Source organism: Triticum dicoccoides, chromosome 3A (assembly GCF_002162155.2).
Source record: "Triticum dicoccoides isolate Atlit2015 ecotype Zavitan chromosome 3A, WEW_v2.0, whole genome shotgun sequence".
Taxonomy (NCBI): domain Eukaryota; kingdom Viridiplantae; phylum Streptophyta; class Magnoliopsida; order Poales; family Poaceae; genus Triticum; species Triticum dicoccoides.
In genome coordinates, this window is record NC_041384.1 from 527,553,305 (window position 1) to 527,569,080 (window position 15,776).

The following is a 15,776-nucleotide window of genomic DNA, read 5'->3' on the forward strand; positions in this document are numbered from 1 at the left end:
CTGTTGGATGGAGTCTTCCTCAACCTCTCCCTCTCTCCTTGCTGGATCAAGGCGTCACCGGGCTGTACGTGTGTTGAACGCGGAGGTGCCGTCCGTTCGGCACTAGGATCATCGGTGATTTGAATCATGACGAGTCCGACTCCATCAACCCCGTTCACTTGAACGCTTCCGCTTAGCGATCTACAAGGGTATGTAGATGCACTCTCTTTCTACTCGTTGCTGGTCTCTCCATAGATAGATCTTGGTGACACGTAGGAAAATTTTGAATTTCTGCTACGTTCCACAACAGTGGCATCATGAGCTAGGTCTATTGCGTAGATTCTTTGCACGAGTAGAACACAAAGTAGTTGTGGGCATTGATGTTGTTCAATATGCTTACCGTTACTAGTCCAATCTTGTTTCGACGGTATTGTGGGATGAAGCGGCCCGGACCGACCTTACACGTACTCTTACGTGAGACAGGTTCCACCGATTGACATGCACTTGGTGCATAAGGTGGCTAGCGGGTGCCAGTCTCTCCCACTTTAGTCGGAACGGATTCGATGAAAAGGGTCCTTATGAAGGGTAAATAGCAATTGGCATATCACGTTGTGGTCTTGCGTAGGTAAGAAATGTTCTTGCTAGAAACCCATAGCAGCCACGTAAAACATGCAACAACAATTAGAGGACGTCTAACTTGTTTTTGCAGGGTATGCTATGTGATGTGATATGGCCAAGAAGAATGTGATGAATGATATGTGATGTATGAGATTGATCATGTTCTTGTAATAGGATTCACGACTTGCATGTCGATGAGTATGACAACCGGCAGGAGCCATAGGAGTTGTCTTTATTTATTGTATGACCTGTGTGTCATTGAAGAACGCCATGTAAACTACTTTACTTTATTGCTAAACGCGTTAGTCATAGAAGTAGAAGTAGTCGTTGGCGTGACAACTTCATGAAGACACGATGATGGAGATCATGGTGTCGTGCCGGTGACGATGATGATCATGGAGCCCCGAAGATGAAGATCAAAAGGAGCAAAATGATATTGGCCATATCATGTCACTATTTGATTGCATGTGATGTTTATCATGTTTATGCATCTTGTTTGCTTAGGACGACGGTAGTAAATAAGATGATCCCTTACAAAATTTCAAGAAGTGTTCTCCCCTAACTGTGCACCGTTGCTACAGTTTGTCGCTTCTAAGCACCACGTGATGATCGGGTGTGATGGATTCTTACGTTCACATACAACGGGTGTAAGACAGTTTTACACAGCGAAAACACTTAGGGTTAACTTGACGAGCCTAGCATGTGCAGACATGGCCTCGGAACACGGAGACCGAAAGGTCGAACATGAGTCGTATGGTAGATACGATCAACATGAAGATGTTCACCGATGATGACTAGTCCGTCTCACGTGATGATCGGACACGGCCTAGTTGACTCGGATCATGTGATCACTTAGATGACCAGAGGGATGTCTATCTAAGTGGGAGTTCATAAGATGAACTTAATTATCCTGAACATAGTCAAAAGACCTTTTGCAAATTATGTCGTAAGCTCGCGCTTTAGTTCCACTGTTTAGATATGTTCCTAGAGAAAATATAGTTGAAAGTTGATAGTAGCGATTATGCGATCAGTAGAAAGCTTATGTCCTTAATGCACCGCTCAGTGTGCTGAACCCCAACGTCGTTTGTCGATGTTGCGAACATCGGACATACACGTTTTGATAACTACGTGATAGTTCAATTAAATGGTTTAAGTAGAGGCACCAAAGACGTTTTCGAAACGTCGCGGAACATATGAGATGTTTCGAGGGCTGAAATTGGGATTTCAGGCTCGTGCCCACGTCAAGAGGTATAAGACCTCCGACGATTTTCTTAGCCTGCAAACTAAGGGAGAAAAGCTCAATCATTGAGCTTGTGCTCAGATTGTCTGAGCACAACAATCACTTGAATCGAGTGGGAGTTGATCCTCCAGATGAGATAGTGATGTTTCCCCAAAGTCATTGCCACCAAGCTACTAGAGCTTCGTGATTAACTATAACATATCAGGGATAGATATGATGATCCTTGAAATATTCATGATGTTTGACACCGCGAAAGTAGAAATCAAGAAGGAGCATCAATTGTTGATGGTTGGTGAAACCACTAGTTTCAAGAAGGGCAAGGGAACAAAGGGATACTTCATGAAACGGCAATTCAGCTGCTGCTCTAGTGAAGAAACCCAAGGTTGAACCCAAACCCGAGACTAAGTGCTTCTGTAATAAGGGGAACAACCACTATAGCAGCATTACCCTAGATACTTGGTAGATGAGAAGGCTGGCAAGGTCGATAGAAGTATATTGGATATACATTATGTTAATGTGTACTTTACTAGTACTCCTAGTAGCACCAGGGTATTGGATACCGGTTCGGTTGCTAAGTGTTAGTAACTCGAAATAAAAGCTACGGAATAAATGGAGACTAGCTAAAGGTGAGCTGACGATATATGTTGGAAGTGTTTCCAAGGTTGATATGATCAAGCATCGCACGCTCCCTCTACCACCGAGATTGGTGTTTGCGTTGAGCATAGACATGATTGGATTATGTCTACGCAATACGGTTATTCATTTAAGGAGAATAATGGTTACTCTATTTTTGAATAATACCTTCAATGGTCTTGCACCTAAAGGAATGGTTTATTGAATCTCGGTCGTAGTGATACACATTTTCATGCCAAAAGATATAAGATAGTAATGATAGTACCACTTACTTGTGGCACTGCCATGTAAGTCATAATGGTATAAAACGCATGAAGAAGCTCCATGTTGATGGATCTTTGGACTCACTCGTTTTTGAAAAGTTTGAGAGATGCGAACCATGTCTATTGGTGTATATGCATGAAGAAACTCCATGCAAATGGATCGTTCGGACTCACTTGATTTTGAATCACTTGAGATATGCAAATCATACCACATGGGCAAGATGACTGAAAAGCCTCATTTTTAGTAAGATGGAACAAGATAGCAACTTGTTGGAAGTAACACATTTTGATGTGTGCAGTCGAATGAGTGCTGAGGCATGCAGTGAATATCATTATGTTCTTACTTCACAGATGATTCGAGTAAATGTTGAGTATATTTACTTGATGAAACACAAGTCTGAATTATTGAATGGTTCAAGTAATTTCAGAGTGAAGTAGCAGATCATTGTGACAAGAGGATAAAATGTCTATGATATGATCATAGAGATGAATATCTGAGTTACGAGTTTTGGCACACAATTAAGACATTGTGGAAATTGTTTCGCAATTAATACCGCCTGGAACATCATAATGTGATGGTGTGTCCGAACATCATAGTTGCACCCTATTGGATATGGTGCATACCATGATGTCTCTTATCGAATTACCACTATCGTTCATGGGTTAGGCATTAGAGACAACCACATTCACTTTAAATAGGGCACCACGTAATTCCGATGAGATGACACCGTATGAATTATGGTTTAGAGAAACCTAAGTTGTCGTTTCTTAAAAGTTTGGGGCTGCGACGCTTATATGAAAAAGTTTCAGGTTGATAAGCTCGAACCCAAAGCGGATAAAATGCATCTTCATAGGAAACCCAAAACAGTTGGGTATACCTCCTAATTCAGATCCGAAAGCAATATGGATTGTTTCTAGAATCGGGTCCTTTCTCGAGGAAAAGTTTCTCTCGAAAGAATTGAGTGGGAGGATGGTGGAGACTTGATGAGGTTATTGAACCGTCTCTTCAACTAGTGTGTGACAGGGCACAGGGAGTTGTTCCTGTGGCACCTACACCAATTGAAGTGGAAGTTTATGATATGGATCATGAAACTTCGGATCAAGTCACTCCCAAACCTCGTAGGATGACAAGGATGCGTACTACTTCAGAGTGGTACGTAATCCTGTCTTGAAGGTCATGTTGCTAGACAACAATGAACCTACGAGCTATGGAGAAGCGATGGTGGGCCCGGATTCCGATAAATGGCTTGAGGCCATAAAATCCGAGAGAGGATCCATGTATGAAAACAAAGTGTAGACTTTGGCAGAACGGCTCGATGGTCGTAAGGCTAATGAGTACAGATGGATTTCAAAAGGAAGACGGACAATGATGGTAAATGTCACCATTAAGAAAGCTCGACTTGTCGTTAAGATGTTTTCCGACAAGTTCAAGGAGTTGACTACGATGAGATTTTCTCACTCGTAGCGATGCTAAGAGTCTGTTGGAATTATATTAGCGATTACTGCATTATTGATGAAATCTTGCAGATAGGATGTCAAAACATTGTTTCCTCGACGATTTTAATGAGGAAAGGTTGTATGTGATACAACCGGAAGGTTTTGTCAATCCCGAAAGATGCTAATAAGTATGCAAAGCTACAGCAATCCTTCTAAGGACTGGAGTGAGCATCTCGGAGTTGGAATGTATGCTTTGATGATGATCAAAAAAATTTGGGTTTATACAAAGTTTATGAGAAACTTGTATTTCCAAAGAAGTGAGTGGGAGCACTATAGAATTTCTGATGAGTATATGTTGTTGACATATTGTTGATCAGAAATGACGTAGAATTTCTGGAAAGCATATAGGGTTATTTTGAAAGTGTTTTTCAATGGAAAGCCTGGATTAAGCTACTTGAACATTGAGCATCAAGATCTATAAGGATAGATCAAAATGCTTAATAATACTTTCAAATGAGCACATACCTTGACATGATCTTGAAGGTCTTCAAGATGGACCAGTCAAAGAAGGAGTTCTTGCCTGAGTTGTAAGGTACGAAGTTAAGACTTAAAGCTCGACCACGGCAGAATAGAGAGAAAGGACGAAGGTCGTCCCCTATGCTTAAGACGTAGGCTCTTCAGTATGCTATGCTGTGTACCGCACCTGAAGTGTGCCTTGCCATGAGTCAGTCAAGGGGTACAAGAGTGATCCAAGAATGGCTCACAGGACAGCGGTCAAAGTTATCCTTAGTAACTAGTGGACTAAGGAATTTTCTCGATTATGGAGGTGGTAAAAGAGTTCGTCGTAAAGGTTACGACGATGCAAGCTTGACACCTATCCGGATAGCTCTGAGTAGAGAGACCGGATACATATAATGGAGCAATAATTTAGAATAGCTCCAAGTAGAACAGTTGTTTGGAATAGCTCCAAATAGAGCATGGTAGCTGCATCTAGGAGATGACATGGAGATTTGTAAAGCACACACGGATCTGAAAGGTTCAGACCCGTTGACTAAAACCTCTCTCACAAGCAACATGATCAAACATAAAACTCATTGAGTGTTAATCACATAGTGATGTGAACTAGACTACTGACTCTAGTAAACTCTTGGGTATTAGTCACATGGCGATGTGACCTGTGAGTGTTAATCACATGGCGATGTGAACTAGATTATTGACTCTAGTGCAAGTGGGAGACTGTTGGAAATATGCCCTAGAGGCAATAATAAAAGTATTATTATATTTCCTTGTTCATGATAATTGTCTTTTATTCATGCTATAACTGTATTATCCGGAAATCGTAATACACGTGTGAATACATAGACCACAATATGTCCCTAGTGAGCCTCTAGTTGACTAGCTCGTTGTGATCAACAGATAGTCATGGTTTCCTGGCTATAGACATTGGATGTCGTTGATAACGGGATCACATCATTAGGAGAATGATGTGATGGACAAGACCCAATCCTAAGCATAGCACAAAGATCGTGTAGTTCGTTTGCTAGAGCTTTGCCAATGTCAAGTATCTCTTCCTTTGACCATGAGATCGTGTAACTCCTGGATACCGTAGGAGTGCTTTGGGTGTATCAAACGTCACAACGTAACTGGGTGACTATAAAGGTGCACTACAGGTATCTCCGAAAGTATCTATTGTTTTATGCGGATCGAGACTGGGATTTGTCACTCCGTGTAAACGGAGAGGTATCTCTGGGCCCACTCGGTAGGACATCATCATATGCGCAATGTGACCAAGGAGTTGATCACGGGATGATGTGTTACGGAACGAGTAAAGTGACTTGCCGGTAACGAGATTGAACAAGGTATTGGATACCGACGACCGAATCTCGGGCAAGTAACATACCGATAGACAAAGGGAATTGAATACGGGATTGATTAAGTCCTTGACATCGTGGTTCATCCGATGAGATCATCGTGGAACATGTGGGAGCCATCATGGGTATCCAGATCCCGCTGTTGGTTATTGACCGGAGAACGTCTCGGTCATGTCTACATGTCTCCCGAACCCGTAGGGTCTACACACTTAAGGTTCGATGACGCTAGGGTTATAAAGGAAGTTTGTATGTGGTTACCGAATGTTGTTCGGAGTCCCGGATGAGATCCCGGACGTCACGAGGAGTTCCGGAATGGTCCGGAGGTAAAGATTTATATATGGGAAGTCCTATTTTGGCCACCGGAAAATGTTCGGGATTTTTCGGTATTGTACCGGGAAGGTTCTAGAAGGTTCTGGAGTGGGGCCCACCTGCATGGGGGGACTCACATGGACGTGGGTAGTGGGGGCAAGGCCCCACACCCCTGGTCAAGGCGCACCAAGATCCCCCCTTAGAAGGAATAAGATCATATCCCGAAGGGATAAGATCAAGATCCCTAAAAAGGGGGGATAACAATCGGTGGGGAAGGAAATAATGAGATTTCTTTCCTCCCACCTTGGCCAACGCCCCAATGGACTTGGAGGGCAAGAAACCAGCCCCTCCACCCCTATATATAGTGGGGAGGCGCATGGGAGCTACACACGAAGTTCTGGCACAGCCCTACCTCTCTCCCTACTCCTCCTCTCCCATGGTGCTTGGCGAAGCCCTGCTGGATTACCACGCTCCTCCACCACCACCACGCCATTGTGCTGCTGTTGGATGGAGTCTTCCTCAACCTCTCCCTCTCTCCTTGCTGGATCAAGGCATGGGAGACATCACCGGGCTGTACGTGTGTTGAACGCGGAGGTGTCGTCCGTTCGGCACTAGGATCATCGGTGATTTGAATCACGACGAGTACGACTCCATCAACCCCATTCACTTGAACGCTTCCGCTTAGCGATCTACAAGGGTATGTAGATGCACTCTCTTTCTACTCGTTGCTGGTCTCTCCATAGATAGATCTTGGTGACACGTAGGAAAATTTTGAATTTCTGCTACGTTCCCCAACAATTTAAGACTCAAAATAATCTAAGTGAAGCATGAGAGATCAATAGTTTCTATAAAACAATTCCACCACCGTGCTCTAAAAAATATAAGTGAAGTACTAGAGCAAAACTATATAACTCAAATGATATAAGCGAAGCACATAGAGCATTCTAACAAATTCCAAATCATGTATGGCTCTCTCAAAAGGGGTGTACAGCAAGGATGATTGTGGTAAACTAAAAAGCAAAGACTCAAATCATACAAGACGCTCCAAGCAAAACACATATCATGTGGTGAATAAAAATATAGCTCCAAGTAAAGTTACTGATAGAAGTAGACGAAAGAGGGGATGCCTTCCGGGGCATCCCCAAGATTTGGCTTTTAGGTGTCCACATATTATCTTTGGGGTGCCATGGGCATCCCCAAGCTTAGGATTTTGCCACTCCTTGTTCCATAATCCATCAAATCTTTACCCAAAAATTGAAAACTTCACAACACAAAACTTTAAGTAGAAAATCTCGTGAGGTCCGTTAGCGAAAGAAAACAAAAGACCACTTCAAGGTACTGTAATGAACTCATTATTTATTTATATTGGTGTTAAACCTACTGTATTCCAACTTATCTATGGTTTATAAAATATTTACTAGCCATATATTCATCAAAATAAGCAAACAACTCACGAAAAACAGAATCTGTCAAAAACAGAACAGTCTGTAGCAATCTGTAGCTAGCACAACATCTGGACCCCGAAAAATTCTAAAATAAATTGCTGGACGTAAGGAATTTATATATTAATCATCTTCAGAAAGAATTAACTAAATATCACTTTCCAAATAAAAATAGCAGCAGTTCTCGTGAGTGCTAAAGTTTCTGTTTTTTACAGCAAGATAACAAGACTTTCCCCAAGTCTTCCCAACGGTTCTACTTGGCACAAACACTAATTAAACACAAAAAACACAACCAAAACATAGGCTAGGTAAATTATTTATTAAATAACAGCAAGGAAAAATATTGGGTTGTCTCCTAACAAGCTCTTTTCTTTAAATCCTTAAAGCTAGGCATTGATAATTTTAATGATGCTCACATGAAAGACAATAATTGAAGCACAAAGAGAGCATCATAAAACACGTGACAAATACATCTAAGTCTAACATACTTCCTATGCATAGGCATCTTATAAGCAAACAAATTATCAAGGCAAGCAAAAACAAGCATATGCAAGGAAGCGGAAAGAAACAATAACAATCTCAACATAACGAGAGGTAATTTAGTAACATGAAAATTTCTACCACCATATTTTCCTCTCTCATAATAATTGCATGTGGTATCATAAGAAAATTCAACAAAATAGCTATCACACAAAATATTTTCAACATGATCCATATGCATGCAAAGTTGACACTCTTCCAAAATAGTGGGATCTAAAGTTGACACTCTTCCAAACCCACTTTCAATAATATTGGAAACACTATTATCAATCTCATATTCATCATGGGGCTTAAATAAATTTTCAAGATCATAAGAAGAATCACCCCAATCATGATCATTGCAACAAGTAGAGGACATAGCAAAACTAGCATCCCCAAGCTTAGGGTTTTGCATATTATTAGCACAATTGATATCAAGAGAGTTTATATTAAAATCATTGCAATCATGTTTTTTATTCAAAGATCTATCGTGAATCACTCCATAAGGTACTTCATCACAATTTTCAGATTCACAAATTTGAAGCAAAACTTCATCAAGATAATCTAGTGCACAAAACTCACTAGCAATTGGTTCATCATAATTGGATCTCTTAAAAATATTAGCAAGTGGATGAGGATCCATAGATCTTAGGTTCTCTGTTTAGTAATAAATAAACAACTAATCCAACCAAATGAGTAAACGAGCCAAGTAAGACATAAAAGTAAACAAAAAGACGAACAGAAGAAAGGCGAATAAAACGGCAAGGGTGAAGTGGGGGAGAGGAAAACGAGAGGCAAATGGCAAATAATGTAATGCGGGAGATAAGGGTTTGTGATGGGTACTTGGTATGTTGACTTTTGCGTAGACCTCCCCGGCAATGGCGCCAGAAATCTTCTTGCTACCTATACATCCGGTAGGATATTTATTTCCCCTAGCTTAACCATGTGCGGGGTCTAAGCTCCATGCCTTTGACAGGACTGGGTGGAGACGTCAGGGCAGATTAACTGCCCGGCCCCTCTGCCCGAAGACACTGTGGACGCTCTCCTGGCGGAGATGCTAACTCCGGCTCCTTACAAGGTGCCGGAGAAGACCAAGAAGGCGAAGGGAACCCGAAAGAGTTCCCGATGCCAGGTGTTATCGGACTCATCGTCCGATAACTCCACGACGCACTCCTCCCCCAAAGACGAGGAGGAAGATGAAGATGCTCCCCCTCCAGTCGGGGGAGACAAGAAAAGGAAGGCCGCCCCAACCGGGAGGGCCGAAGGGTCCAAGAAGGGAAGGACTCTCCTTCCGGACTACTCCACCACCGCCGCCGAAGGCGAAGACGAGTGGCTGCTCAGGTCCAAGCCCCTGGCGAAGTCATAAGTATTTGGATGCCAGAATAACTCATAGCATACCTTTGTCGCACTGCTTCTCCTAACGCCAAATTATGATTATGTAGACCACCATCTTCGGACGGCTCCCTGGGCTCGTCGGATATGGATAGCGATCCACTTCCGACCGCCACCTCCCCTTGCCCTATAGACAATGCCGAGGTATTGTCTCAAGAGGCACCGGCTCGAGGGGAGACAGTCCCGGAGGCGCCTCAAGGTGACCTTCTAGATTCCGGGAGAAGAGGGGGCAAGGCTCCCGAGGGCTCCGAGTTCGGCCGTCAGCCGAACACCGCGCCGGAACCTCCAGTGGTTCCGGACTCAGACTGGCGGCCTCCTTCCAAAAGGGGAAAGACGCCTGTGCCGGTGACCTCTGTCCATCCAGAGGCACCAGACAGTCTACTGGGAGCGCTTCGCAGCGCTTCCATCGACGAAGAGCACCGCACTATTATGAGTGTGGTGGTCCAGAAGGTTCAGTCCGCCAAGAGCGGACTGACTAAAGCCTGTGCCAGCCTTCTAACAGGCTTTGAGGTAAGTTTTTGAAATATGGGGAAAATATTACCGCATAGACAGTAGCACCTGATGCTCTGTTCGGTGTTCACAAAGAAAAGCCGAACGGAGGATCAAACAATATCGCAGGAGTCTAATATAAGTATGTCAATATGCGTATGCAGGCTTCGCTGCTGGCCTCTGCTGCACTAACTGCGGAGGTCGCCGCACTGAAGCAGGACCTTAAAGGGTCCAAGGACGAGCTCGGCCTTGCCAAGAGGCATCTCGAGGAGAACAAAAGTAAGTAGTACCTATTCTATGGATATGTATAAAAAGAATGCGATTGCAAAATGACAGGATCATCGTAAATTTGCCAGGGGCCACGACCGAGGTGGCGACCCTGAGGCAAGCGCTATTCGAGGCCAAAAATAAAGCGGCCAAGGAGCGCACCGAGCAGGAAAGGCGTGAGGCACGGGTGGGCGAGGTGCAGCAAGAGCTCCACGCTCTCGTGACGAAGCACGAGGCGTTGGAGCTTGACTTGTAGACGCGAGAGTCCGAGCTTGCCGTGGCCCTCGAGAGCGCGAAGAATGCCAAGGCCAAAGCCCAAAAGGCCCTCCAGGAGATTGATGCGATGAAGAAGATTGCGGCGGGTAAGGCATTCTATATGCAAAGCAAGCATGTGAAAGTAAATTACCTGTTACTTACCCGAATCCGGAGCTCTCCAGGAGCATTCGGAGATTTGCCCCACAGCGTGTCGGATGCCGCACAGTTTTACCAGGCCGAAGAGAAGCTCAACGGAGAACTGTTCTGGTCTCAGTATACTGGGACCGAACACCCGATGCCTCTGACCGACCAGCTGAAGCAACTGGTCGAGCTGCACAAGGCGGCCGAATAGGCCATGAAGGGCTTTATAGTCCGGATGTGGCCTGGCGACGCCCTTCCCAACAGCTACTTTGGCCTGGTGAGGCGGCTTGTGGATGCCTGCCCACGGCTAGAAGTCATCAAGCGGTCCATCTGCATCGAAGGTGCACGCTGGGCTTTCGCTCATGTGAAGGTGCAATGGGACAAGCTGGATGCTGTGAAGCTGATTAAGGAAGGGCCGCCGGAGGGCAAGGAGCATCGCCACCCCGAGATGTACTATGAGGGTGTCCTGAAGGGTGCTCGTCTTGTAGCGGACGAGTGTACGAAAGATATAATATTCGACTAACTCGCTCGTGTAATCCTGTATTTATGAAAGCTTGTTCATATGCGCTATGCAATGCTTGTTTGAATTTAAAATATTACCTTCTGTTCGGCTGTTTATCAAATCTGAGAGATGGCTAGTCGTCGGCTTCCGCCCCCACCCATGAGTGCTGGGGTGTTCGGGATAAACCTGAGCACTCTTGTTCCCATTGTTGGGTCCTTCGAGGGAGGTGCTCAGCACAACGAACAAGGCAATCAGACTATAATGCGTTATCACTCTCACTTAGCCATAGAATTCTATAATTTTAAATTTCGGCAAAGCCCCTAGTATTCGGAAGGCCGAATTCGGGGCGCGATACACGCCTTAAGCCGGACAGGGCCGAGTCCTCGCTCTAAGCGGCATAAGCCTTTAGGGACTAGAAACCTCTCGAACAGCGATCGGTCTCTCGCCTTATCATGACAGTCAGTTTTAGCTTTCTCTACTGAGGTGCTTAGCCCAGCAGAACCGGGGCACAATCGCAGTAGTTCTCCCAGTGCTACCTTAGCCGATATAGCGGAGTGTAAGGTACCAAAACATGGGAGCCGGGAAACCCAACTATTGACCCAAGACATGATTCGGAGTTGATGCATATAATGCTATAAGTTCGGGGTGCCGCACTGTCGAAAGTGTTCGGACTTCTCACGCCGTATTATGGGGTATGCTTAAGCCCCTAGCGTATTGGCCGTACCAGAGTGTATGGGTGCTGGATGTCATGAATGAACATATATATAAAAAGGAAGAATGCAATAATAGTCTTAATGCTATGCATTTTTTATTCAAAAAGGTGCGTTAAAGCAGAATGATACAAGTAGTGCGAGAAGCAAAAAGTAGGACTATTCGATATGTCCCTTCCAAGGGCAAGCTGAGGAATAGTATTAAAGCAAATATTTCACTCGTTATCGTAATCCACCTGGGAGTTCCATGGAGTGACGTAGCTTTCTGCCTCCTTGGTTGCTGCATCATGTGTTCGGCAATCACGCTGCCGGACAGGGTTTCCAGAGATTAAAGTCCTGAAAGAGAAAAATAACAAAGCGGGAAGCCCCTAGTGCGGTTTAAGCTGCGACTTGGGGCGTGCCGCCGTCGTGCCCCCTCCCCGTCTGTGCCCATGGTATTTTTAATGCGTAATTATGTACGCATGGCACGGATTTCGCCATTTGGCTGGGGCCAGGGTGGGGCCGCATTGCTATGCGAGCTCGGGACGTGCCAGGCGGTCCAGTTGCCGATTACTCCAAGCGCGCTTGAAGTTGTCCGGGTCCTTAATCGCCAAACTAGTGGATTGCCTTAAGAGGCTGCTTTGCGCTTCTGCTGCGGGGGCCGCAGTGTGCTCCTCCGTGCGGAGAGAGCGCTCTGTGTTTCCATTGACTGTGATGACCCCCCGAGGTCCTGGCATCTTGAGCTTGAGATATGCATAATGCGGTACCGCATTGAATCTTGCAAATGTGGTTCGCCCGAGCAGTGCATGGTAGCCACTGCGGAACGGGACTATGTCGAAGATTAACTCTTCGCTTCGGAAGTTATCCGGAGATCCGAAGACCACTTCCAGTGTGACTGAGCCTGTGCAATGGGACTCTACACCTGGTATGACGCCTTTAAAGGTCGTTTTAGTGGGTTTGATCCTTGAGGGGTCTATACCCATTTTGCGCACTGTGTCCTGATAGAGCAGGTTCAGGCTGTTGCCGCCGTCCATTAGGACTCGAGTGAGGTGAAATCCATCAATTATTGGGTCTAGGACCAGTGCGACGAATCCGCCATGACGGTTACTAGTGGGGTGGTCCCTGCGATCGGAGGTGATCAGACAGGAGGACCATGGGTTGAACTTGGGGGCGACTGGCTCCAACGCATATACGTCCCTGGACGTACGCTTCCGCTCCCTCTTGGGGATGTGGGTTGCGTATATCATGTTCACCGTCCGCACTTGTGGGGGGAACCTCTTCTGTCCTCCAGTGCTCGGCTGCCGGGGCTCGTCCTCGTCATCGCTATGTGACCCCTTATCTTTGTTTTCGGCATTTAATTTGCCGGCCTGCTTGAACACCCAACAGTCCTTGTTGGTGTGGTTCGTTGGCTTGTCGAGGGTGCCATGTATTTGACACGGGCGATCGAGTATACGGTCCAAACTGGACGGGCCCGGAGTGCTTCTTTTGAATGGCTTTTTCCGCTGACCGGGCTTAGAGCCTTTGAATCCGGCATTGACTGTCGTATCCTCGGTATTGTCGCTGTTAATGCGGCGCTTATGCTTGTAGCGATGTGACCTGCCATTGCCATCCTTGGTATCCGAAGTACCATGGTTCTTTGATATGTTATTACTACGAGCCAGCCAGCTGTCTTCTCCCATGCAAAAGCGGGTCATGAGTGTTGTGAGGGCTGCCATAGATTTCGGCTTTTCCTGACCAAGGTGCCGGGCTAGCCACTCGTCGCGGTTGTTGTGCTTGAAAGCTGCTAGGGCCTCTGCATCCGAACAGATGATGATTTGATTTTTCTTTGTTAGGAACCATGTCCAGAATTGCCTGGTCGATTCCTCTAGCTGCTGAATTATGTGGCTCAAGTCATCGGCATCTGGTGGTCACATGTAAGTGCCCTGAAAGTTGTCGAGGAATGCGGCTTCCAGATCTTCCCAACAGCCAATGGACTCTGCTGGCAAGCTATTGAGCCAATGCCGAGCTGGTCCTTTGAGTTTGAGTGGGAGGTATTTGATGGCGAGTAGGTCATCACCGCGGGCCATGTGGATGTGTAGGAGGAAATCCTCGATCCATACTGCCGGATCTATTGTGCCATCGTATGATTCTATATTTATGGGTTTGAAACCCTCTGGGATTTGATGATCCATTACTTCGTTTGTGAAGCATAAGGGATGTGCGGTGCCTCTGTACTGGGCTATATCGCGACGCAGCTCGAATGAGTCTTGCCCGATGTGTTCGGCCCGGCCGTACTTACTTTTGTTGTATCCGGCGTGACGATTATCGTCTCGCATAGTGGCGCGCCTTCGTGATCCGTAGATCAATCTTGCACGTTTTGCTTTGTCCTCCAATACGTCTCGCAGGTCTGGCGTATTTCCCCATGCCTTTTTATTTGAATGAAGTCGGGGTGCGGGCTGAGCTTTTGGCTGGAATGTCTCTCTGTCGCAGCCACAAGGTGGCCGATCAGCCGCGTCATATGCCGGGGATGTAGGTTTTGGTGCTTCCTCCTCCAGTCGGGGTAGAAACCTGCATTTTGGGTAACCCTTGGAGGGGCGTTCGAGTTTATACTCTTCGGCCGCCAGGACTTCAGTCCATTTGTCAGCTAGCAGATCTTGATCAGCTTGAAGCTGCTGCTGCTTTTTCTTATGGCTATTTGCCGTGGCTATAAGTCTGCGCTTGAAGCGCTCTTGTTCAACGGGATCCTCTGGCACGGCGAATTCGTCATCGCCGAGGCTTGCCTCGTCTTCGGAGGGGGGCATGTAGTTATCATCCTCCGCCTCTCCGTCTGCCGCTCTCTCAGGAGGGCTGGCTCCTCCATCCTCCTGCTCTAAATCTTGCTGGAGGGGATTGTTGTTGTCTTCGGCACTGTCCGGAGTGCTATTATCTCCGGTGCCGGTATCACCACTTTTGCCTTGGCGGGACTTAGAGCGGCGCCGCTGACGCTGGCGCTTGGGTTGCTTCTTGGAGGGGTCATCCTCCGTTGCCTCGTCGCCATTGCCTTCTTTGGGTGTGTCCACCATGTATATATCGTATGATGAGGTGGTTGTCCAGTGCCCTGTGGGCAGTGGTTCCTCTTCGACTCCCGCACCGTCGTCCATACCATCGATGTCTTCGGAGTCGAAGTCGAGCATGTCGGTTAAGTCATCGACAGTGGCTACTAAGTGGGTGGTGGGTGGGCGGCGAATTTCTTCGTCATCCGCATCCCCATCCTGCCAGACGTAGTTCGGCCAAGATCCTTCTGACAAGGAAAGAGACCTTAATGAGTTTAGTATGTCACCGAAGGGCGAGCGCTGAAAAATATCCGCGGAGGTAAACTCCATGATCGGCGCCCAATCGGATTCGATAGGAACGGGCGTAGGCGGTTTGGAGTCCGTGGCCGGGGAAGGATCCGGTAGTTTGGCAACACGGCTCTCGTGAAGGGTAAGGTCGATATTCGGCTCGATCGCCACAGAGGATACGGCCTCCGTGGCAGGGTCTATCCACCCGTCCACGGATGGCGAAACTGGCTCCGAATTGAGGGTCAGAGCGGCTGCCGGTGCGATCTCCTGAATACGGTCCGATGGTAGAGCTAAATCGTACTCATCGTGACCGCGTGGCGCACAAGGCAGGGGCTCGAATCCGTCGAAGATCAAGTCTTCGCGGATATCGGCCGTGTAGTTTAAGCTTCCAAACCTGACCTGGTGGCTAGGGGCGTAACTTTCGATCTGCT